The sequence below is a fragment of the Tetranychus urticae genome, chromosome 1 (assembly GCF_039701765.1).
Source record: "Tetranychus urticae isolate SD_2017Ah chromosome 1, NJAU_TeUrti_SD_1.0, whole genome shotgun sequence".
NCBI lineage: Eukaryota > Metazoa > Arthropoda > Arachnida > Trombidiformes > Tetranychidae > Tetranychus > Tetranychus urticae.
The window spans coordinates 6,598,176-6,624,004 of record NC_142958.1 but is presented as its reverse complement, the minus strand read 5'-3'; the positions used below and the strand labels follow the sequence as shown (position 1 = coordinate 6,624,004).

General features: G+C 31.3%; 1 protein-coding gene, 1 long non-coding RNA gene and 2 other non-coding genes across 4 annotated transcripts in view; 1 reads left to right on the top strand and 3 right to left on the bottom strand.

The window, feature by feature from the left end:
• The window catches only part of LOC107367228 (cell adhesion molecule DSCAM-like), a 57,671-nt gene that overhangs the window by 16,825 nt on the left and 15,017 nt on the right, over positions 1-25,829 (bottom strand). The window lies entirely within an intron of this gene.
• On the bottom strand, positions 16,380-16,451 carry TRNAQ-UUG (transfer RNA glutamine (anticodon UUG)). Its single transcript has one exon. It is a non-coding gene; the product is annotated as a tRNA-Gln (tRNA).
• TRNAQ-UUG (transfer RNA glutamine (anticodon UUG)) lies at positions 16,665-16,736 on the top strand. The gene has a single exon. It is a non-coding gene; the product is annotated as a tRNA-Gln (tRNA).
• On the bottom strand, positions 20,523-24,751 carry LOC107367232 (uncharacterized). The gene is made up of 3 exons (XR_001569841.3): positions 24,587-24,751; positions 23,441-24,482; positions 20,523-22,779 (listed from the first exon to the last, which is right to left on the bottom strand). It is a non-coding gene; the product is annotated as an uncharacterized LOC107367232 (long non-coding RNA).

Here is a 25,829-nt window from a genome sequence, read left to right as displayed (position 1 = left end):
GGCCAAAAACAAAACATGATTTTAAAAGAAGAAGAAGAGGAAAAGATGCAAAAGTTGAATTAATGGAAGCAGAAGGAAGAGAAATAAATGTTTAAAGGCTTTTTTGTGCTTCTTTTTTGCTCTCTTTTCGCTTTTCTTCAACAAATTCCTTGGATAAGACAAACATGATGATAACATGAACATGATATTATATTAAAATATACATTGAAGAAAGATATTGAACCTTTAATGCTTACGGGACCAATATATGAATAATGGTTAACAAAATCGGTTTGACCGAGTAAACATGGTAAAAGGGAAGAGGAAAGAATGAAAAAAAGATTATGATAAAGATGAAGATAAAAGATGATGATGGGATGATGAAGGGAAGGGATGATGAAAAGATGAATGGATCAACAATTTTTGCTCTTTTCCTTCTTTTCTCTACAAATATGTGTGATTCAAAGAAGACATATTGAGATGAGTTTATGTTCACTTTGATAAATACTTGTTTCAAGTAATATTTCAATTGTTTTTCTTTGTTTTTCAACTTCTTCTTCAATGATGAATCTTCATGGTTCAGGGTTGATATTACCTCATCCTTTGTTACTGTTTTGCACCTTGAATAAGTAGAATGCAAAAATTGTGTAAAACTCTTTTCTTTTTGTTCAATTGATTTCAAATAATATCGTGTTTTCAACCTTTAAAGGTAAAAAGCCTTTTGACTTAGGTTTTGGACTCTTTGGGTCATGAAATGAGGTAAAACTGTGATTAAGTTACCATGTTCATTGTTATCAAAATAAATGTCGGTGTGAATATAAAATGGTACAATTTTTTATTATAGCAAAGACTTTTTGAGTAAAAGTCAGTTTCTCAACGAAATTGGCAGAGTCTGACCAAATATCACACTTTGGATATTTAGCTATGTTGAGACTTTCAAAGCTTTGCCGCAATTTAAGTGTCGAAGACTTTTAATTTACTGAACTAAGTTGCAGTTCATCAAAAGGTTGGTTTGAATCGCTATTAAGAAACGCATTGATTGCAAAATGTCAATTGATTCCGGTAAAAGCGACTTATTTGCTCTAAACCACCATTTCATTGAGATTTTATGCAATCTTCAGTTCTGAAGCTTTTTGTAACTTATGCATCTTGTATCGTTATTACTCTAAACATGAGAACTGTCATTAATCCTAGAAAAGAGAATATTTTACTGTTAAAGTTAATTTCGTCTTCAGTTTTGTTCAACTTTAAGTTTATTAGCTGGTTTATCACATCGCTGTTGAATATGGTCTCAAAACCGATAACTTAAGTGATCTGATTCTTATAAACTTTACATTTGGAATCGTTTGAAAGCAAATGATAGATGAATAGCAAATCGTATAACTTTATTTTAACTAGTAGCATTCATTTTGAGTATCAGCTTCTTGGATTGCAAAAAGCTGGAGGCTGCAAAATGACTTTAAAAGTCATCGAAAGCTTCGAAATTCGTATCATTTTTGCTAGCTTCCTGACCTGATACTGGATTCTAATGAAAGATAAATTCATAAAAATTACAATTTCTTGAAGGTTCAAACATAAACTAACAGATATTAGAACGGTAGACACCCATTGTAAGTTGAAGAGTATCAAATAAAATAAAGTTTCTGCTCAAATTTAGCATCTCAAGTCGAGAATCACATTTTCTCATGAAAAACTCGATCACATTTAAATATTTCATACTCGATTGAATAACTCTAGTCAGCTCTTAAAAACCTTCCAGCTCTTGAATCTTTTCACGATGAAAAAATTGATATTAATGAGGAAAGAAAAAAATGTTGAATAATAATGAGGTAACTGGAAGGGCAAAATCAGTGTTGATACAGTTTAAGGTGAAAAAATGGATGAATTTAACCTTTTTTGCTTACAATCAAAATTCAACTTTTTGTTAACTGCCTTAAGCCTTAATTTAAACCAATTTGACATTAAATTCAAAATGTAAACTCAATTCAATCTCTTCCCTCATCACGATCATTACAATCACTTAGAGCTCAAATTATTGGAATCAACTTGACGAAAAAAGAAGATGAAAAAAGGCGAAAAAACTTTTGAACAACAATCGAAGATGAAGTTGATGATAAAGTTTTGTCTTCGTTTCTCTTTTAATATGAGAAGATGAAGAGATGAGAGTTTCATCAAGTCATCAACAACTTGATATGGCTCATAATAGTTCATGTTTACATGATATTTGGATTATCGTGAGGATGATGGAAACATGAGAGCAAAAGACTAATGCTGATGAGATGAAACATTTCTTGATGTTATTCTGGTTTGCAATTGCATTGGATTGGTGAGCAAATAAAAGGCTGAATCTTGATTGAGTTTATAAATCTTTTGAAGATACACTTGAACCATTGCCTGAAGGTTTAATCTTGAATCAAAATTTTCTTTATTTTCCTTCTTTTCTTTTCTTTTCTCAACTTGACTTTTTCACTTTCAAGATTTTCAAATATTTTATTTAGTATATTATTAAATATTAGATAAATATGATTGTATTATTATTAGTGAAAAAAGTGTGCAAAGGCAGGGAAGGAAAAGTGAAAAGGAGCAAATATCTTTGCTGGGTTCAAGTTAAAGAAAAGGTTCACCTTCATTCATTTCATGAAAAAACTCAACGAAAAATTCAATATTTAATCAAAAAGTTCAAGAATAAGAAAAGTCTACAGATAATTTTTCATCTTTACTTCAATATTTACCGATTCTGACTTTCAGACAATAATCAACCTTATTGTTACCTCAAGGGTTATCAAAATTTACCTTGATGAAAAAAAGACAAAACTCAACGAAAATTTTAAAACAAACTCAACCAAATTGGCATTTTGTCGCTTACATTTAGCTTACCTGTTGAAAACGGCTATTCAGACTATAAATTCAAAGTACTTCATATTCATATTCATTATACGAAATTCTTATGCATTCCATACCAGCCATACAATCATGTCGAGTAGATGTAATTATGACACTAGCTTAGCAAGTACCGGTACAGTGACTTCCCTCGACCGAAGCACTCTCACAAGTTCCCACCAAAATCTTAAAGACAATCTGCTAATAGCAATTGAGCAGAAATGACGGAGAGATTTGATCTTAACGAAGGTTACTCTAGTCGTCGTTTCGGAATCAAAAGCTAGTCAATTCCGAGAAATGATGAGTATACCCACATCTAAACATATTATCAATTTTTTCTCAGCGGCCAACACGGTAGGTGATACTTAATGGTAGTAAGTATATTCATTTCATCCAAGTGTGTTCCGAACTTGCAGAAATGCAGGAATTATTAGTGACAGAACAGTATTAGTGGTGGAATTGACCATTTGCGAACTGTTCACAATGCTTATGGTACAATGAAACATGATTCACAATGAATTGAAGTATGGACTGACTGGAGCAAAACTAGCTTAAAATGCATTTGTATCTGAAAAAATTACAAAAGTTGAACCCAATATTAACAAAAAATTAAACCAAGTTAGTGAATTGCGAATCAACTCGATAAAATTATGTAAAAAACGCTTCATTCTTGAAACTCTTTGATTCGTGGCCAAAATTGAAAAGAAAAACCTTTTCACTTTTATTCATTCATCAATCCAGACTGACTAGCATGGAAAGCAAATAGATGAATTCAACAGAACAGGGAATTTATAAAAAAAGAAGAATGGAAAAGAAGCAGAAAAAACGATAAATGAATTTATTCAAACAAATGAGTTGCATTTTTACGTATTTATATGATGAAAGCAGAAAAAAGTGAGGCGATATTTGATCGCTATCTTTTTTCCCTCTGTATTATATTAATAACATTGAACAATAACAATGATGATAATGATAATCATGATAATATGGATGATACAAAAAATGCATTTCGCTATTCAAGTCTATCTGAAAACTCGAACCAACAACAAGGCAAAAAACCAGTGAGCTTGTCATTTTGTTTACATCTTTATATGTATATTTTGGGTTATTATTTGAACAGAAAGATTGTTGATAATAGAGTGGAATAGATGAAAAGAGCGAAACAGCCAACAAGTAATTTGTATATTGTTACTCGAATAGTTGAAGATGAAAAGAAATTGTAAGATGTTTCCCTTCATGGAGTTCATTTGTATTGGAATGTTGAGGAAGAAAAAATTGGTCAACATTGATATTGAAAAATTGAGTTGCCATTGAATGAAAGGAAAAGTTCTGATGTGATCAAGATTGAAGTTAACAAATTGCATTGAATTTAGTTAAACAATGGATTGTTGTTAATGATTCTAATGGTAAATTGAATGATTCATTATTGGCTTATCCAATGATCCAAGAGACGGTCAGCAATGAGCAATGGGATAAGTAGCCTGGAATGAGTTTGGTAACTATAAATCAATATGAATCTCATTCAATGCTAAACATTGTCAAGATTTAGGGTTGAAAGAGTGAAGAGAAAGGGAAAGAAATGACATTCTTCTTTTGTCCATCTCATCATCCCTTTTTACCTTGTTATTTCTTGCCAACACTGATAACGGTTTGGGATCAAATAATGAAGCCAAATCATGTTCATCTTCATCTTTATGCTCAGGTTGGCTTCAGTTGCTCTTTCATTCTTGTTCATCCTTTTCATGTTAACTTTTTTTTCATTCAGTTGAGTCAGTCAATTTAAACAAAACGTCAGAATGTCTTTTGATTATCAAGGCAAGAATAAAGGAAAGTCTAAATATGATGAGCATGTTAATGATGATGAAAAGGGCCAGAATTTTCTCGTCACAATTTTTTCTCTCTTTTCTTTTTCTTCTTTCGTTTTTCATCTTTCAAAATATTTCTACTTTCGATTCTCTTTTTTTCTTCTTCTTCTTCTTCAAACGTGAAAATAAGTGAAAGATGATGGGCGAGAGGAAACAAGAGGAAAAACCAATTCTATGGTCAACATTTTTTTTCTCTTCTGTGGTTATCATTTTTTACTTTTTTTCAGATCAAATTTTATTCTGAAATTTTTTTTACTTCTCTCTGTTTCTTTCTGTTTGGCTCGTCTTTGATGAAACCAGCAAAATCTAATAATATTGTTAAGAGTGATTACTCTTGTTACAATTTAATAACAGAAAATATGATTTCTCATTATCTTTTTTGTTCATCTCAACAAATTTGATGAAGGAATGTTGAAAAGAATAGGAAAAACATCAAATTTCTCGCAATGATAATATTTATCAACATCCATCATTCAACTCTTTTCAAAAGTAATGGTCACCAGACTATGCCCAAGTTATTCATTTCATCATGTCACTGAGTATTGCTTTTTCATTATAAGAATTTTAAGACAGTCTTTCAACAAGTTAAATTTAGTTGAACTTATCCAACTTCTTTCGTCCATTGGCTTACTTCGAGTAAAACATTTTCATAATCATGCTCAACATTTAACCAAAGATCGACGTCAACTATGAATTTCATTTCTAAATCGAGTTCGATAATAAATCTGAAAATTCTGAACTAGCGCAAGGTGAAAGAGCTGCACTTGGAGTAATAAAAATTGAATCAGTTTTATCTAACAATTTGATATTAATTCACTTGCTCAAGCTGTAAATGTGAACAAAGTCCACTGAAAATGTCAACAATACTGTTGTTGATACGATCCAAAACCTGTTCATTTGATATGAAATTTTTTCCTTTGCCATTGAAAAGGTTGAAGGAAAAAAAAAGATTTTTGTTGAATACTTGAAAATGGTTGTTTGATGACATAAGAATACCATTAGAAGACATTAAAACACTCTTTACTCTTGTTTTAACCATCATTTGCTTGGAAAGATGTTTCAATGGAATCTAAGCTTCTTTTAATTTTTGTTCATTTTTTCATCTTTTTGTCTTCATCATCATTCGCCTTCCCTTTACTCTCCTTTTCCCTGCTAAAATATACACCAAGACATTTGAAGAAGATGATGATGCCAGGGTAAAAAAGTGTTGAAACCTGTAAACTGTAATAATACTTGATAACACATTTTTTATTTTGCCACTTTATTAGCATAAGACTTTTTATGTCACTCCAGAATAACTTGAGAAAAGGTGAAAATGTTGACATTTTTGCTTCTTTGTATTCACTCATCTTGTATAAAAACAAGTGAACAATGTATTACTTTTAATGTTAACAAATTGTGAAAATTGTTGCCTCGGTAAGGTTAAGGAAAAAATTGGTTCCAGGCTTGCAAATTATCTTCAATTTGAAACATTTTGTCGAGTTAATTCAATTGCAATTCATTCAATTCAATTGAATACTCTTTTGTATATGATAATTTTATCCATTTACATTCACTTGACCTTCACACCTTTGGTCAACAGTGTATATCAGTCAACATGATATTTACATTCAAAACTCATTTTAAGACTGACAAACCAAGTCAACCTTTAAAGGCAAACATTATAAATGTTAAGCCAAATCATCAAATAAAAAACAATAACAAGTCTACAGGGCGTAACAGCTGAAAAACTATTTTTTCTGAATTTCTCCGGAAGAAAAGTCTAAGCACAAATCAGATTTTGAAATACAGTTCAATGAATTTCTTTTCAAAAGATTTCAGATTTTTAAGATCATTCTTTCATTTAAATTGCTCGCAACAAACGGATTTATTTGTGTTTCGGTGATTTGAATGGTTCAATTTTTTGTGCATTTTCACGTGTTGATATACTTCTGACAGTTCTGAATAAATTTTTACTTCAGAATTCATTGTTTCTAAATATTCAAAATTTTATACTCTTAGTTGGATCACAAAAATTTCATGAAAAGTAATTCAATTTTTAGAGTATCGAAAATTTCAGGTTCAATAATTAGTCGATTGGAATATGCAAAAGCTTATTATATCTTAATTATTTCAATGAACTTGAAATCGAGGATCGACTGAGTTGACAACTAGCCGAAGTTTTGAAGGTTTGAAGTGAATAGTTTTCATGATTAATAAGTTCTACTCTAAATGTTTGGGTTTCCTGAAATTTTAGGTCGAGCGGTCTAAATTGCTAATAAAATTCAGCCCTCTAGCTATAAGCGATTCTGAGAAATGAATATTTCCCTGATTTGTAGCAAAATCTTTCCTTACAGGTTGCAATGGAAACTGAAGCCATTTTGATGAGTCAATTTGATTGCAATAAATAGTTTGTTTCACTTGAACAGCAACTTAAACGATTATTCATTAATCTCTGGCTCAATATTTGAACATTAACAATATTAATCGATGATATTATCGTGATATTGAATGTTCACATTGACTTTGGATTTGGAGCACAAATGAATACATGAATAAATGGGAATATTTGAGGATAAAAGTGGAAAGACTTTAAGGTTAAATTGAGTGAATCAGGGATTCAGTTAATCTCTATTATCTTCAGAGAGTCGGAAAGAATCAGATTAAGAATAAACTTTGATATATTGGAGTTACAATTGAATTGTTTTTATTTAACAGAACGAGCAAAAAGAATGAGTAAAAGAAAGAAAAGAATCAAAGTTAAATTGATAATATCAAATTAGATTAACCATTTGATTGTATCAAACGATGGCGTTTCCCAAAACGACCGAACATTGGAACGATCAAAAAACAAAATCAATTTACAGTTTCGACTGAAAACGATTGACCAAACTTGCAAATCCAACCTTAAAAATGGACTTTAATCATTTCGTGTTTTCCAATTGAAAAGTTAACTTTGGCCGTAACTAAAGTAAAGCGTTCATTGATCATCTCAATTGACATCATTGAAACATCTGTATCTATTGACAACTATAATAACGAGATGAACAATCGTAAGCTGTGAATCTTGATGGACAAGCCCAATGTCCAAGTCAAATCTTTTTACATTGTTGATCATTAATAATTGTTTCTTCTTCTTCTTTCCTTACTTTCCTGTCTTCCCCTCGGTATCATCATGATAAAGGCTTTGTGATGGTCAAAAGTAAAGATCAAGACCTGAATTCAATTGTATAACATGGATGTGATTTCACATGATTTCTGTCCTTTTATCTTTCATTTTCTTGCTTCTTCTTTTCTTCTTCTTCTTCTGTTTCACGTTGTTTTTCAAGTAAAAGATGTGACTTGACTCAGCAAAAGTTTTTATACCATGAAAGCCAACAAGACTCTATAAAGCACAAACAGAAGCATGGAATGATGATGAAAAGAGAGAGAGAAAAGAAGAAGAGGGAAAAGATGAAAATACGATGAGTTAAGACTGATAACGAGCTTGAGAATGAGCAAAGATGAGAGATTTTATTTTCCGCCTTCTTAACTTAAGACTCACAAGATTAAATAGCGATTATGAAGGAATCTTGAAAGGCCAAGTAAACAACTCGTCCCGAGCAAGTTTCAAGGGATGAAGATGAAGAAGCAAAAAAAGACTCAAAGTGATGAGAATTGAATTTTGATTGTGAACAATGACAACAAGAAAATAACTGACAATAAAAGGTCGCTCATTGGATTGATTTTTGATGAAACAAAAAGTTACATTCAACTTTAAATAAACGTAGAGAAGCGAAAAAAAGGTGAACTTCTATTTTCGCAATTCCAAGGTTCAATCAATATCTAAAAATGATGATAAGCATCGATCAAAAGCTACAATCTTTGAGCAAAGAGAAGAAGAAGAATGGATGAAAAGAAGGATGAAAATGATGAGAAACAAGAAGGCAAATGTTGTTGCAGTAAAAGTAAGCAAAGGTTGAAGAGCAAGCAACATTTTCTGTATCGAAATATTTTCTCACTCCCAGTCAGTCCAAGATATTCTTGGAGTAAACTTTTGATTTACTTTGCTGTTGCACTTTTTATTCAGTGAAGAGATTTTTTTCTTCTTCTCATGTTGACTTTTACCCTTTCACAGGGCAACATGGTGAAACAAGAGTCAGAACAAGAGTGGAGAATAATTGAGGGAAAAAAGGTTGACAGGGAAGGAAACAGAAAATTAGTAATTGGCTGAGCAAAGGGATGAAGAGTAGAAACTAGAAACTAGAAAACAATATCAACGGCAATGTTGATTGTTATTGTAACCTGAAGGCTTTTTTTCTTGTTCCCCTAATTAACAGTCAACAATTGAGGTTAATTAAGATACAAACTGGCTTGCTGGATGCAAGTTCACTGGCTTGTTCATCTCAAAGGATTAAACAATAATGGATAAAGTTTGATTTTTTTGTATGATTAACTTGAAGCTAATAAGATGAATAAATTGATTCAATTGATTTGAATGATTGAGTAATGTAATTAAATGTTGGAGACCTTTAATAACCATGAGATGAGTTAATCGAGATTTGCGGTTTTTCAATCTTTCACTTTGTCTTAATTCACCAAGTCATTAGTTTAACGAGCTGATATTCACTTTTATCAGATTTGAAGCAATTGAAAACAGGCAAACATTATGATAATAGAGACAATAATATTACAAGGCAAATGACAAGTAATTTAATGTTAACCATTATCATCATCATCTGATTCAAGTTGCTTAAATGCTAATTACTTGACTTTTGTTTCTTGTCTTCTTGTCAGTGGTTTTAGAAGCGCAAAAAGGCCAACATTTTTAATCAACTCTTCAGTTTATCTGGAAAAGTGACTTTTCCTATTAAAGATCACTTTTTGTATACTTTATGTGATGAGATATGAAATTGTTAGGCAAATGATGATTGTGGGTTGAGGTTTACAAATGTTGTGATTTAAACAACAAAACAGATTAATTTCAAGATTGCATTCAATTGTTACTTTTGTCAAATTATTTCAACCTTCTTTTGTTGTCATGTTAAAGGTTAACATTTTTTGACAATTTTACTTTTCTCTTTCATCTTTTAATATCTCAATTCTCAACTTGATTCACCGGAAACCGGAAACACTTCTAATCCCAAAACTGTTGACAAGGTTAACAATAAGCCTTTACTGGCAAGTATTATTAACCAAACTCAATGACAGTCAACTTGTCAACCATTATCATTATCATTAAAAGTTTACTTCAAAATTGTGGTTACAATCGTTAACAATCAGTTTACTCGTTAATTTTGTATCAACTTTGCTATAACTAAAAGGACAATTTCAAGTTTTAAAGTTTTTCACTTAATTTCATTATTCTATTTCAATTCTAAATTTTAATTACGAAAGTCTTTTCGGACGTATACATCGAATATTTTAGAGCTTTGACCTTAAAGATAGCTCGAACGAGGGAAACTCTATTTTGATCGAAATGAAAAAGTTCGAAAAACTTTCACAAGCAACCGAAAACTTGCTTATGACCAGAACAGCCGCATACTCAATATTAATCAACATTTGAATCAAAAGAGAAATCTAAATTTTCGAGTCAGAATCTATTATCGACCTTAAAACTATAGTTTTTGTGTGACAAAGGTTGAAGTGAAAGCGAAAAGTTTGCAAAGTTTGAATGAAAAAAAATTGCAAATGACATTTTAGCAGTATAATTAGCAAGTTGACTTGCAACTGAATGAAAGGCAAACCTTGAATCAAGGTTAGAAGGAAAAGGAAATATCGATTAATCAGATTCCATGTAACCTTAATTAGTAGAGGCATAAAGCGAAGGGGAAAAATATAATTGAAAACTCGAAGGAAGTGGAGAAAAGGATTAATCACTTTATCTTTTTTTATTCTCTCCATTCACCTGATTCCATGATTATCATTAGTATCTAATTATATTTTTTTCTTTCTTTTCTTCAAAGAAACTTTTCTCTTTCTTGAAACAACTTTTAGCTTTATAGTGCACTGGGAGTAAAAGTTATCTCGATATAAATATATTTGAATGGAGCTAATCTCAATACTTTTATTGATCAAAACAGAAAATGAAAAGACTCGAGATTCGCAGTTGACCTTTTCTTGCGTTTATTAATCTACTTATTTCTCGAACATATTAGATTCTTTGGCAACAATTGTAAGCTCAATATTTAATAACATGGTTACGATAAAGCTCAATGTTACTAATCATGATGAGATAATTGGAGCAATAAAAAGTATTCACTATTTTTAGCATCAACTTTGAGAAGTTTGTTGAAAGTCAAAATACTTGATTTCTAATTAATGTTGACTAAAAATTTTCTTTTTATTCGCTTCTCTTCTTCCTCCAAATATTATTCTCAATGATAATTCTGTTTGATGTAATTAAAGCAACTTTTTTATTCTCATAATTATCATTATTACAGATGAATGTTACACTTATTATTACGAGTAATTACAACATTCCCTGTTACATTGACATTGTCTAACAGAATCAAAGACAATCTTTTAAACCTTTTTTCTCTTCGTTTCAATGAACAAAAATACGACTCTTTTTACACACAAATTGCTTCTCCAGTGAAATCATCATTGAAGGCAAAAAAGTTTCACTTATCAAGCATTTCATTGGTTAAGGTTCTTTGTTGCAATTTTACTTTGCCAACATTCATCTAATTGCACAATTTTACTGAAATGATGCCTACACAGTGTGGCAAGCTTTAAGCACGCTAACAAAATTTGATTATCAGGCGAGAAGATAATTTTCCTGGCAAGAAAAGAGAACCACAAAGATCGAATCGGTGGTGTAATAGGACAACGTTTTCAATAAGCTTGAATCGCATCCAATAGTATTATTTTGAAAATATGGATCGCTACGAGAATAACATATTTCCGTAATCCTCTGTCGGATTTATGTTGTGAGTCCTGAATTGCGAGAATCTAGGAAAAAAGAATTCTCAATTCTGCAAAAGAAGCCAAAGCTAACCAGATCGCGTGATTTGTTCGCAAATGGCCATTATATAAGCATAAATCATTGTAAAGAGCAATGCACATAAGAACTACAGTAAATTCTTACCTATTTTCACCGAAAAACAACGCAGTCTAATATATTGGCAATAATAAGACGAGAGTACTATTTAAATTATCCTAGAACTATTTATACTAGAGCTAGAGCTCTGATACCAATAGATGGCTCTGATTTTTTGATCAAAATAAGTGTGAATTTACTGTAAGTTAGTGACAAAAATAATATTGTGATTCAATGTATTGACTATGGAAATAAATAGAGTGATGATACTTGCTGTTTCGATTATCCTGATAGTGTTAGTGAAAACCGCTATACCATTCAATTGGTAAAAATGGCAGGCATCGCTCCACTTTCAAACTATTGCTTTTTGGAACAATAACAAAAACTTTGAAAACGTTCGTGAAAAACACATGATGCCTCCACAAAAAAATATAAGATCAAATAGAATTATTAGTCGGAATTAAAGGAGTAAATAGCCGCTAAAATTCACCAGATCTGAATCCTCTTGACCTCGTTCTATAGAAACACGCAGAAACACAAATCAAAAAAACTCAAAACATCAGTTCAGTGGGTAAAATTATCATGCGTCAAGCTAAAAAGCCCAGGAACACGCAAAAAGTCTAAGAGAATTCCCAAAAACGAATAATACCATTCTTAGCAAATGTGTGCTTGTTTGACTTTTTTCCCTTAATTAGTTTTCAATTAGTTATTTACAGCAGCAAAAATGCAGAGAATTTTCATAAAAAGTGAACATAGGCAAATCGGGAATATTTGTGTTCATATTTCTGAACAATTTTTCACAGTGGAGCACGACTCACAGCAACCTCCGTCTACGCTTCCACCTTCGTCTCAACTTGCACTTCCACCATCGTCTACAATTCCACCTCAAAATCCGATTTCAACTCTATCGCCTTATTTCGTATTTCGGTACCCGAAGTTTTTTTTACTCGACTATCATCACCATCATCATCATCAGTTCACTCTTACGATTCGACCGGTGTATCAGAGTCTAACTCTGAAAATGTCACTCCACCACCTCCACCTCGAACACGAACAACACCAAAACCATCAATTTCCAATTACTGCAAACGCAAGTTGCGAGGAAGATGTTTGCGTTCAAAACCAGGTAAAATATATCGTATGTATGTGTACCGTTCTCAAAAATCTATCTTTATTTGCCATCTTACCGAAATGTAGCAAAAAACAAATACTTCGTTACTTCGTGAATCTAGATCGAAACTTTGTCAATCGTTTCCAGATGATAAAAAGAAAGCTAAATGAATGAAGGATTTCAACTTTTTTTGCATTCTCTACATAAAATGAAGCTCATTTGAAAGCCACATAAACCATGAATGTTTTTGATGATGAAATTATCGTTGGATGAAAAAAGCAATTCTCGAATTGTTTACTAACTCTGTCAACTTTGAATATTATCATGACAATCATTATCTTCAACTGTGTTGAGACTATCAAGGAATATCAACTGGGAGGGAGAATGGAGTAAAAGTTATCAAAGACATTCCCAGTTTGTATGGATATACTTTGTTGGGAAGTTTCAACGACACATTGGGTCATCAAGAACTGATGATGAGAGCAAGCAATAACCATGGGTGTTGTGATAAAAAAGCAAACTTTTACTATTTTTCTGTGTCTTCCTTTGCTTGTACATTTTCATTCTTATTACGGTTTAGGAGAAGAAGAAGAAAAAAACTGTTGGAAGAAATTTTTTGGTGCAAACATTCAAGTGTTTTTGACATTCTCTGATTTATTTCAGTTTGGCCAGCCCTTGGTTTAAACCTTATTTCACGTTCATCATATTTTTCATCTTCATCTTTCTCTCTCTCTCATCATCACCATCTTTATCCTCTTCCCTGTTTCCATCTTAAACTTTGATTCGACCTTTTTTTTGTTGCCGCTTTCCTTTCATTTTTCTGCCTTTTCTTCTTCTTCTTTTCAAATCACTTTTTATTTATCTTTACCATTCACAAGCCGACATGAAATATAACTTTTCAACTTGAATATATTTTAATAAATGTTCATCGCTTTTCTTTACTCTGTTGAGTTATTAAAAGATTTATTTGGATGAATGAAGAAGCAGAAGAAGCCAGGATGAAAAAAAAGAAATGAATTCACCTCATTTTGGATTCTATCCAAATATTATTGTACAATTGTTAAAAATGTATGTATCATTATCATGAATATCAAATCGTATCACATCAATTATTCACATTTCCTGATAAGTTATCGTTGAAAGAAGTAAATCTTTCAAAGTTCATTTTCGAATTCATTTTTTTCGATTTCGATTCCTCCGATGTTTCTCACAATTTTCACTTTTCATTCAAACTCAACATTACTGAGCTTCATTAGAGATCAACTCATTGTTAAAATTCATGAAATTAAAACTGATTTTCGAAACTCGAAATTACTGAAATTTATCCTTTCTGAAACAATTTTCATTTCGCAAGTTGGGATGATAAAAGAAGGAAATGTTCTGAAAATTCTGAGTTGGGAATTTGCTTCAACTCATTGGTTCTTTCAAGCTCAAATAATTAGCTTCGTAATAAATGAAACTGATACAATATTAATTGGCAAAAGGATAAATAATCTCTTCATATTTATCTACTTTTGCAAAGGCAAAGATCAGTTGATCAGAGATTTGGTTGGAAACGATTAACTTCAACTGTTTTTTTACCTTCTTTTACTAACAACTATTTATAAAACTGTACAACATAATCTTTGCTAAACAATTTGATGTAATCATGATAAGATGAAATTGATGATTATAATGAGTTGAAGAGAAAAGTTGAAACGAGATTCTGACGGAGAAATGGTAAATTGGGTAAAAATGAATAAACCAATTGGTGGTTCATTAGTTGATATTATTGAATGAATGAAAACAGTTAAGACATTTACCTTTGGGATACAATTAAGACTGAAATTGTTAAAGTTAATACTCTCAATTAGAAAAGGATTTATCAAACTAGCAAATAAAAAACAATCTGATTAAATGTAAATGTTGAGCAGCAAATTGCATTCAAAAAACAATCAAATCAATCAAACCCAAAAACAAATGTTTTCCAAACAACTTTTTTACAACAGTAAATCTTGATAGCCAATTTACATGCAATCAAAACATGACCATCAAGTCATTTCAACTAATTCAGTGACAAAGCCAAGACAAACGATCTCACAAAAGGTCCAATACTGATTCGACTGAAATTTTTCATTTCAATCGAAATTTCGAAAGTGATGAAATGATGAAAATTTTACAGTAATTATTCAGTGGTTACTTGACTGGTTTATAGACATGATAATGAAATGATTTTGTGACAATGAAAGATATTAACAGAATGTTTACCTTTAAAGGGAGAGAAAAGAAGTGACACAAAAGAAGAAGAAAAAAAGACAATTATTGTGAAATGATGATTCTGATGAAACTAGATGAATGTTATGAGTATTGGTTTTACGAGGTTAATGAGGCATTTTTTATTTCCTCTGAAAATGGTTTGATTGATGTTGTTACCAAGACCAAAGCCCTGGGAGTACATTTATATACATTTATATAACTTTGCCTCTCTCTTTCACTGTAATAAAATATTATACAACATTAAAGGCTATATACAGAGTGTTTCACTTTCTGATGACTTAATATCATTTCGTTTTCCATGTTAACCTTTCTCCATCATCTCTCGCCATCTTACTCTTTCATCATTTTCTTCATCATTTTTCTTCTTTTCTCTTTCATTGTAATAAAAAAATATTAATAAACTCACAGCTAGAAATGGCTACATTTGTATTTTATTTCATACTCAGTAAATCATATTTTTACTTCATGTTAACCCATGAAAAGGAGAGAAACACCAAAAATTGTAAAACATTTGAACTTCAATCAGAATGAAAGATATTAATACATTTGTTTTAAAGAAGAAATTTGTTTTTTTTCCTTTTTTCCAACCTTTTTTCACTTCTTTTTGGTTTCATTGACTTTTCACTGACTCGACATTTGCGATACTTTATTGAATGCTGAATCTGATAAACCGACTCATTACGACAGAAACAGGTTGACATAATATTACACATGCTAATAACTCATGAATATCGTATGTTTACATTATTTTATTAGTTTTTTTAAGGGAACTCTTTTTTTCTTCTCCCATTTCAGTGATATTTTTTTTTCTCTGATTTTCTCTTTCATTTTTATTATTGCAATCCTTTGTAATGGAGCAACATTGTATTTGCTCAGTTCGAGTTGACTAATATCTAATCATGATGAGATTCTGTTGAATTCACATTCATTAATATTCCTGGATGGAAAACTGTTGGAGCTTTTTTTACTCTTTTTTACTTGTTTTTCAACAAACAAACTTTGAAATTTGATACTTTGGTTCAAATTGTTGACTTTTGAAAAGGTCAATACAGGTCGTTGGATTTTCATTGAATTTATGTTTTGTCTTGAAACTTTTGATCAGATAGAATTTCATTATTTTTCTATTTTCATTTAAAAGTTTATTCCTGTTTGACCGATTCTTGTCCATCATTGAAGATTACCATTAACATGGTAAACATTCATTTCGTATCAATTGCATGTTATTTCCTCCTTTTGAATGTTTTGCCTCGACTTGTGAAATGATGGAAAAATAATGGACAAAATGTTCAGGTTTCGCCGAGATTTGAACTCGGATCTTAGGATTCAAAGTCCTAGGTGCTAACCGTTACACCACGAAACCGATAATAACTCAAGTTTATCATACAATAATTGATCAATCACTTTATTAATTTGATTAGTCAACTTTTTTCTTTCATTTTCCTCTTGAAACTCTTCTTTCTTTTCCAATGCTTATTCACCTGTTTCTTGTTCATATTACACTCAATCCAAATGGAAACATCAATCAATATCCTTTTTAATTGAATGTCGACTATTAATCAAAATCGTTATCTAAGGTTTCGTGGTGTAACGGTTAGCACCTAGGACTTTGAATCCTAAGATCCGAGTTCAAATCTCGGCGAAACCTGAACTCATATTTTGAATTCAACATTTTGATTCATCTAAACTTCAACTGAACATATTCATGCTTAGGTCTCGAATCATTAGAGACCAATTAATACGAACCAATTCATTACAATCATGAGTCTGTTTCCTAATGCGAAGAGTTCAGATTTACTGCAACTTTTTTTAAGAAATTTAAATTTTTGTTTTCATTCGAAAAAAATAATCAGGGGAAAATATTTTACGCCAAAAGTCGAATTCGATTTCGATAAAAACTGTCTATTCATTTGTCGTATCTCGAGAAGAGAAAGCTCAACAATTGAAAGCTTTCTCATCAAATGGTCAAGTTCCATGTTAATTCAGGTGCAGCAACCAGAACCGTTTGAACCTTGCACTGTCAATGGAATGGTTAACCAAGAAAAAAAGATATTAACTCGACACGGAAGAATGGAATGAAAATGTTTCCATTTTTTCACCTCTTATCACACAATTTCACTATTTCACTTTTGTCCATTTCATCGTTATTAAATATTATCACTGATGAAATTGTTAGTTTTGCCGAAAAAAAGAGGTAAATTGATGTTGAGCAGAGAGACAGGAAAGATGTGAAACAAAAAAGTGAATATTGGAATTTCAGGTCACGAATTATCAATCAGAATCGAAAGGGACACAGAAAAAAGGCAGTCGAAAGATTCACAGTTGTTATTATTGTACTTAAAGATTCTGATGTTGTTTCAATTGAAAGACTCAAATAAGGTACTCAGCAAGGTTGCAAACCAAAAAAAGGAAACCTTTCCTTCGGTCAAACTTAAACAAATGAATCGCCTATGAATATAAATGTGTCCATTTAATGATCAACCGAAGCAGAAACAAAACTCAATTCAAACAACATTATTCAATGTCACCTTTCAATTGATTATCACACATTTGGCCCAGTCAAAACAAACATCATCACGAGAAGAAGCAACATTCAGCTCTTTAATTTTGTCCAAACTCAATTTAAAAACATGGTAAACTTGGCAACATTTGAAACTTGTCAATGTGAATATTGAGAGAAGAGAAGAGAAAAAACGAAAAAAAAGTCTCTCATGACTTTTTATTTCGCTTTTTGTGTCCTCATATATTATGAATTGTAACCAATGTAATATCATGACAATTTGTATGAGCCAAGCTAAAAGCAGAAATGAAATAACAAACAAAATATTTCTTCACGAAAAGAGTTGAATTTTGTGACAATTTGAGTTGCATAAAAGAGGGTAAAAGATGCAAAACTATCACTTCAATTTAACTCAATATTTTTCCTTTCATATACAAATGTTTGATGAAATATTGAGTTGAACGGGAAGAGTTCATGAATGAATCAGAAATGAAAATGGTTTTGAAAGGAAAAGCAACATTTCAACATAAATCTTTCAATATCATGATTGAGATTATCAATTGGAGTTGCTTTTTGAAGAAGACGAAGAAAAATGTTTACCAATGTTTAAAAAGATTCAACTTTTTCTTCTTCTTTTTTCTGGTCAAATTTGGACAAAGTTGAACAGTAAAAATTGGTTCAATTTGAATTGCTTTTTGTCAATTACGATTCATCAAAAGTTCAGTTCATTAATATGTATTATGATAAGAAGATGAAAGATTTACCTTCAAGCAATGGCTTCAAGAAACTCTTCATTTGTCATTTCAAAATTTGGAACATTTTCTTTGTTCTTTTTGTTGTTCAAACGAACTGGACAAATGTTAAAAGTACATCTCAATTTAGACTGGACATTGAATGTTTGTCTCTCTTGTCCAAGAGTGGAAGAATGAAAAATTTGGTTTCTTTTTTTTTGTTCTTCTTTTGGCAAAAGTTGAAAAGTCATCATTTGGATGATGTAAAATTCAGTGGACTTGAAAATACTTGAAATGACTTGGGTTATCCTGTAATGCATGCTGTAACCCATGAGAAGAGTAAAGACCATGATGAGTGGAAAAAGATATGGCAAAGTGAAACAAAGAACTCGAAAGATAAAATGTGGTCTTAAGAGAGTCTATCTGAACATGGAATCAAAGTGAGTCCAAGTATATGTTGTGACAATTTCAAGAGCTCAGATTTGCTGATGACAAGCCATGTCAGTTTGTGCTTTTTTCATCTTCATCTTTTTTCTTCATCTTCCTTTTTTCCTCGTCCCTTGTTCAGTCTCTGGATCCATTAAAATAACGTTCATTTGTACAGTTGATTGTTTTCCTCTTCAACTATTGTCTTCTTTACCCAGTCGCTCTGTTTTTTTACTTCAACTGCTCATCTTTATCATCTTACATCTGCAACTCTTTTTTTTCTGGGTTTCCTTTTTTTCCTCCACTCTTCCCATTATCATCCTCATCTTATAGTTAACCTTTCCGTGCACAATAAAAGTGCTCAGAAAGATAGACCAGATTGAATGGGAGAGGGAAGAGGAAAGACGAGGGAAAAAAAGATGTTCAACAATAATGTTCATTCAGTGTGCTCTGCCTAGGAACATCGGTTTCGTTTTGTTTAATATTATTTATCTTATTCTTGTTCATCTTCTTGTCTACTTTTGTTTCATTTCATTCTTTTTCAGGTCACTTGTTCGAAACTCCATTAAATGGTTGTTCATGTTTCTTCATGTTTACAAGGCAAATCTTTTTCAAATCCAAAGGGATCGAGAGGCAAGCTTGGATATAAAATCAGTTCAATGATAATTGTGTGTAAATGGGATACTTTTTTTATCCATGAATCGGGTTAAAGACTGTCTTAGATTCAATTTTATCGAGTCAAAGGATGAAGACTAAGTCTGTCTAAACCTTACCAGAAGGCTAACTCAAGATCAATAATTTATACTGGTTTCGAAAATTGAAGCCGTTTTTCGATATCTAAAAGTTATCAGTTATTTTAGCCTTTGAGAAAAAATTAGATGAATGATGATTTCGGTGTATTGAGAATACTTTGTCACTCAAATCAGTTCAATTATCAAAAGGCCGGAAAAGCTAAGAATACTATTCTTCAAATCACAATAGTCAGGTCCGGCGTTGGATCAACTTGGCCGTTCCGCAAAAAGTTGGTTACTCTTACTGAAATTTTTGAAACTTTTTTATTGAAAAATTTAAAATATCCAATAGTTACGACTTGATTTTTCTTGTTCGATCTGCAATGTGAGATTCAATCAATCTACAATATCGTTCTTGGAATTCTTAAAGAGAAATTTCAAAATACCGTTCGCTTCACATATCGATGAATTGATCTTTTCTAGCCGATTCGTTTCTTTATTCATGCATCCTACATTTAAGCATGGGCATTATAATTGTGCTGCATATCAATCTTTGGATAGAGGTTGGAGAGTGGATACTGTGAAAGGTTAGGTTAGCTTAGGTTAGCTTAGGTACAGAAGCACTGGACCTCTGGAACTGGTAGTTTTTGGAGATCACAACTTCCTATTGGTTCATGATACCCACACATCTGAATGCTTGAGTTTTAGATTCAAGATGATAATCAAAAATAGCAAAAAATCTACAGCCAAGTCAATTTCAAAGCACTCTTCCCTATTGATTAACCGCGTCCTCTCAACAAATTCAAAGAGCTCAAAGACTGGCAAACTTTGACTTCAAACTCATTGGCATCACGTTGTTTGCTATAACAAGTTATACACTTAACCTGTAAAATATTGATCAAGTGATAACTAAAATGATGACTAAAGTTTATTAAATCAATATAACTTTAAGGTTAGTCAAAATTGAACCAGTTTTGGTTGACTTGAAAGACTCATCAGGCTATTTTGCATTATTGTGAGGAAAAAAAAAGTTTATACAAAATTGGTAATTCAGCATAAAAGCTGAAACTGTTGACTAAAGTTTATTTGATAAACATTTATTGCTGCTTGTTTCAATCAGCGTTCAACTGGTTTTCATTTAAACTTCAATTTTGTACCAAGGTTCATCATTTAGCATTATTATTTAGACGGAAAAAGCAATAAAACTTGAAATCACTTTTTATCATTACATAGATGATGCAGCTGTTGACTTTAAATTGATTTGATTCCAAAAGACATTTCAGTTGAACATTTGAAAGGGGGAAAAAAAGGTTGACTCAATAGTTTTCTTGTTTACTTTGAATCTGTTTCATCATTTTTTATTGATTCAACCCAGAATTGATGACTTTGAACCATTTGAATGTCTAATGAACACGTTGACATTTCATTAATCACATTAAATTGATTGATTGACAGTTAATGATGTTAACAATGGACCTGACTCATGTTTCATTGATTGAACTGGTCACTTGTTCATCGACTCAGTTAATCGCAAATTTTTTGCATTTCCAGCATTCTTTCCATTCTCACAATATGTTTAATTTTTGCCATTTAATCATGAAGCAACTGATCAGGAATAAACATGAATTTCATGCAAAACTTGATGAGAAACTTGGATTGAAAGAAATGATGGAAACGAGAAAAAATGAAATCTTGATCGATCATTAAAGAAATGATTTTAAAAGCTTTTCAACTGAAAAATTATAATCAACTGATTAACAAGTTAAAAATGGAAACGTTTTTTTGCCTCAACTTTTCTTATTAAAAACGCTTTTCTGGTTAAAAGTTAACAAGTTTGGGTAAACATCATTAAACAGTTTAATCAACCAGCAATTTGACTGAATAATGATGATAATAATGAAATAGTTTGAATTGTATTTTCCTTTGAAATTGATTAACAATTTGCTTTTCAATTGTAAATCGCCCAATGTTTAGCAACACATCATTAAACGTTTACTTTTACCAGCATTCAACTTTAACCCTTATATTGTTAATAATTATTGAACAGTAAATAATTTATAATTTGTTTAAATGCGATTAATTATCGAATCTTTTTTGTTCATTGCCTTTTCGCTTTGTTGTTCAGTGGTTACAGTGTTGAACCTTTGTTTGAGTAAATGGTTTTCGTTGTTTAAAACTGATTGAAGATGAAGAGATTGGAGCAAAAGTAAATGTCAATGAAAGAAATTCAGATGAAACTGAATATGAGATGGACAATGATAAGCATGAAAAAATATCGATATTTGAGCGAGAAAATTTGATGATGAGAAAGGCAAAATGATCAGCATTTAATCAGGAAACTATCAATCATGAAAATGGAAAGCAAAATGGATAAAAGAAGTAAATCTAATTCTCTTGGTGCTCATTAACTTTATTAACATTTTGCTCAATCAGATTCATTCCTGTCTGTAATCTTATTTCAATATCATGGCTCTACAACAGAGTTCACTATTAGAGTCATCTTAAAGTTTTGGAGCAAATGATCAAAGGTTAAATGTTGCACTTTGAAGATAGTTTCATGTTGGATGACTGCTTATAATCAATAGAACAAGTATAACTGGAATCATCAACACTTTGATTATGTATTCGATCAATTTCTAGAAAAAGTAAATAACGAACTCTGCAAGTCATGAAAAGATTCAAGTAGTTTCAAGCAATTTTTGTCAACGAAGCGATGATAGTAGATCACGATACAGCAATTAGCACAGTCTGATGCACAGCACTAGGAAATTGAGCTTGAAATCTAATTGCTTATATTTGAAGTTGATTTAGCATTGATTATTGAAAAGCAAACATGCAAGCCTCATTCAATTTGTTTAACGAATCAAAGACTATTTCGCTAATGACGCCATTCGATGGAAAAATTTTTTCGAGTTTCGAGTGACATAAACTTTCTTATTCGAGGTTGAAATTGAAACGGGCATCTGCTCCGTGGAATTCATGATTTGGATTAACATAAACACTTTTTTCTTCCAATTGGCAATAGGCTTTTGGCGTCAAGAAATAAGCTTTTGGAAATTGGTATTTCTGTCCTGAACGCTCAGCTTATAAACGATGAATCTTTGAGAAAATTTCAAGCTCGAGAGTTTGTCTCCTTAAGTAAAATTATTCAATTTTCAGTACTTCAAACAGGCAAGTTGAATCAGCTCAGCATGATAATTTACGAAGAGATGATTCAAGACCTTTGCTGCCCGTTTAGAGGTTGAGTTGTATCCCATTGATTAACTGGTTACACTTGGGTTTAGCCAAAAAGCTGGAATGAGTCTGTATGAATGAGAAAATTAAATGTATGTTATCACGAGAAATGCAAATAAACTAAAACCAAAGTTGGTCGTTTGTTTTCAATCTAATAAAACATTTGTTTTGGACGATAAATTGTTGATTAGCTAAATTGTAACCTCAGAAAGTATGCTAATATTTGAGTTAATACAGTTTATATATTACAGTTCCCATGTGAATATTATTTTCAAGTGTCTTACAATTGCGAATGTTACTAAAAGTATAAAAACTTTTTTGTCCACTTTTTACTCTCTCTCTCTTTTCCTCTGATGCTCATTCTGACCAATTCCCTGACCAACTGTAATCAACTGTAATTCTCAATTCAAGTTTCTATCTTCATGTTATTCTTATTATTGTTACTGTTTATAGTTATCACGTGACTTGTATTGAAACATTTTGATTTTTCCAGCCTTCTGACCATTTATATATGTGTGTGTGTCCAGCATTACACTATACTTGAGTCCAATACACTTTTGTGACAATTGTGTTATTTACACAAAACTCGGGAGAATTGAATGAAAATAGTAATAAATGAATAAAAGATTGGTACAAAAAGATTTCAAATGTTGTCTTCTTTTTCTTCATTATCGTCATTATCATTCGCTATCCTCATTGTTGGCCAGCTCTTTTTTGTCTGATTACTTACTTAACGTTTCAACAATTTGCCAAAAAAGTAATTGAATCATTGTAATTCCCTTTTACAACAAACAGCAACGAAGTTAATAGAGATGACGATGATAAAGATGACTATGATGATAGCGATGATGAGTATTATGAAAAGGATGATGATGGAATCATTTGAAGATTAGCTTTTTTTCTGGTGGAAATTTTCATCATAAATTGAATGAAATCATCAGCGAATTATCACTTTTACTCAATTATGTTTTTTCCATACTCCTTCTTTTCCATGTTAAACAGCTTTTCGTTTACAATTAACTACTTGTTAAGCCATTAATTTCACCTTAACAGTTGCATTTTGTTTTCACCACCTTTAGCCACCATTAAATAGGTAAATGCCTTTTGAATAACAATAATAATGTTAGTGGTGACAATGGAAAAGGCAACACGTAAATTGTAGAGAGAAAGAACAGGATTCAATCATGTTTTATATTAAATCGTGAATAATGGCCAAATAATTGTTCAAATGTAAACGGTTGAGAGTTGACTTGACTTGGTAAAGTTGTGAAAAATGATCATTGACTGGCGAAGGAAGCAGTTAAATTGTAATAACATTTGGTTTTCAATTATTGTTCACCATCAAAGGAGTAAATAGTTTCATTGGTTTCTCGTAGGGATGAACGCAAAGAACAGAGTTCAACTTTTTTTCCCATTCACCAGCAGCAAGACTTTATTGACTCCCTGAGGCATTCATCACTTTAAGGTTAACTTAAGTGATTTATAGTGAGTTGGGATGATGACGACGACAACGAGAAGGAAAAAAGCAAAAGTCAACCAATTATCTGTCATTCAGGAATAACCAACAATGTTAAGGTAAGAAAAAGCGTCAAGTAGATGAAAAACTGAAGAATCAATTTTTCCTCCTCTGTTCCTTTTTTCCACTCTTTCCATCCCTTGTCTGAAGATTACCAAATCTGCTTAATGGCCAATTGTAATCAACTTGCTCCATCAAAATTTCCACCATGTTAACCAAATGAAGAAAAAAATCAGCAAGCAACTAGTTCAATCCTCTTTAATTGAATTTGAAAATTGAAAACAGAAAAAAATGACTCAATATGCTTCACAAAGGACTACCATGAAAGTAACCAACAGAGTTTATTACAAGTTTACTTACCCATTTCAATACAAACCAGCCAACTAATGACCAATGTCATTAACGTAAACACAATTAAATTAAAAGTAAATTTGATTAAATTAACAGATTGAAACTAATTAAAATAATTAACTGTAAAGTTGATGGCAGTAAAACAAAGACAAAAAACCGTTAAAAGCAAAGTCAAAAAGTAAGTGAGGGAAACATGTGATTGAAAAGGGGAAAACAATTAACAGCCAAACGACAAACAAAAGAAGCGGTTAATTTAAATGAAAGAGTTAATCTCGATTAAAGTGAAAATAAAATTTAATCCAAAAAATATTGGCAGACAATTGAACAATTGAACAGAAAATGGAAACTGATTTAAACTGTTAATACAGTTTAACCTTTTCAAGTAGACTTTAAATCCAAGACTTGACCTCATAATGAGTGTGAATTGAAATGTGCTTTGAAATGTCGATGAGAAGGAAAAGTATCTTTATTTACTCGCCAGATTTCATTGCAAGTTGAACCTCTTTTTTTACTCATTCAAAAGGATATTCTGTTCATCCTAAGAACTTTGATTCAAGAGATTCACTAAGATTCTTGTGACCCTCAGGGAGATCAAAAAAGGTGGCATGTGAACAGAATGAGAATCAGAGTGAATGGCTGAACATGGAGAAAATGTTTACATGGGAAAAGAGAAGAGGCAAACAAAAAATCATCTCCAGGGTTAAGATGAACTTGTTTCAACTGGTTAGATACATTTTTCAATATTTTATAATAATTTATTCATATTGGTATTACAAGGGATGGAGTTTGAAGGCAACATTTAAAGGCAACAATAATGAATTGAAAAGTGAAGAAAAAAGATGAAAAATGTTTAACATTTTTCAATGTTCACTTTTCATTTATTTTATCTTGATAATTACAATTGTAAATTTTGACTGAAATCAACATTTCAAAGCTCATTTCCTGGTGAAATTGAAATGATTGAAGAAAATGTTGATCAATAATATTTGACAAACTGAAAAACTGTGAATACTATGCGAATAGAGGGAGGAAAGGAGGGAAGAGAAGAGCAGAAAAATGGATTCAATAACAGATAATTCATCATTTGAGTTATCATTTTTGGCTTTCTCAGAACTTTCACCAAAAATGGAATTGGAAAAGTTGTATGTGTGTGAAAATAAATAGCAAAGATGGAAACCGGAAGAAATGGGAAAAAATAAGATGATGATAAAAACGATAGCGATGAAGATTATAAAGATGAAAAGGAAGGAGA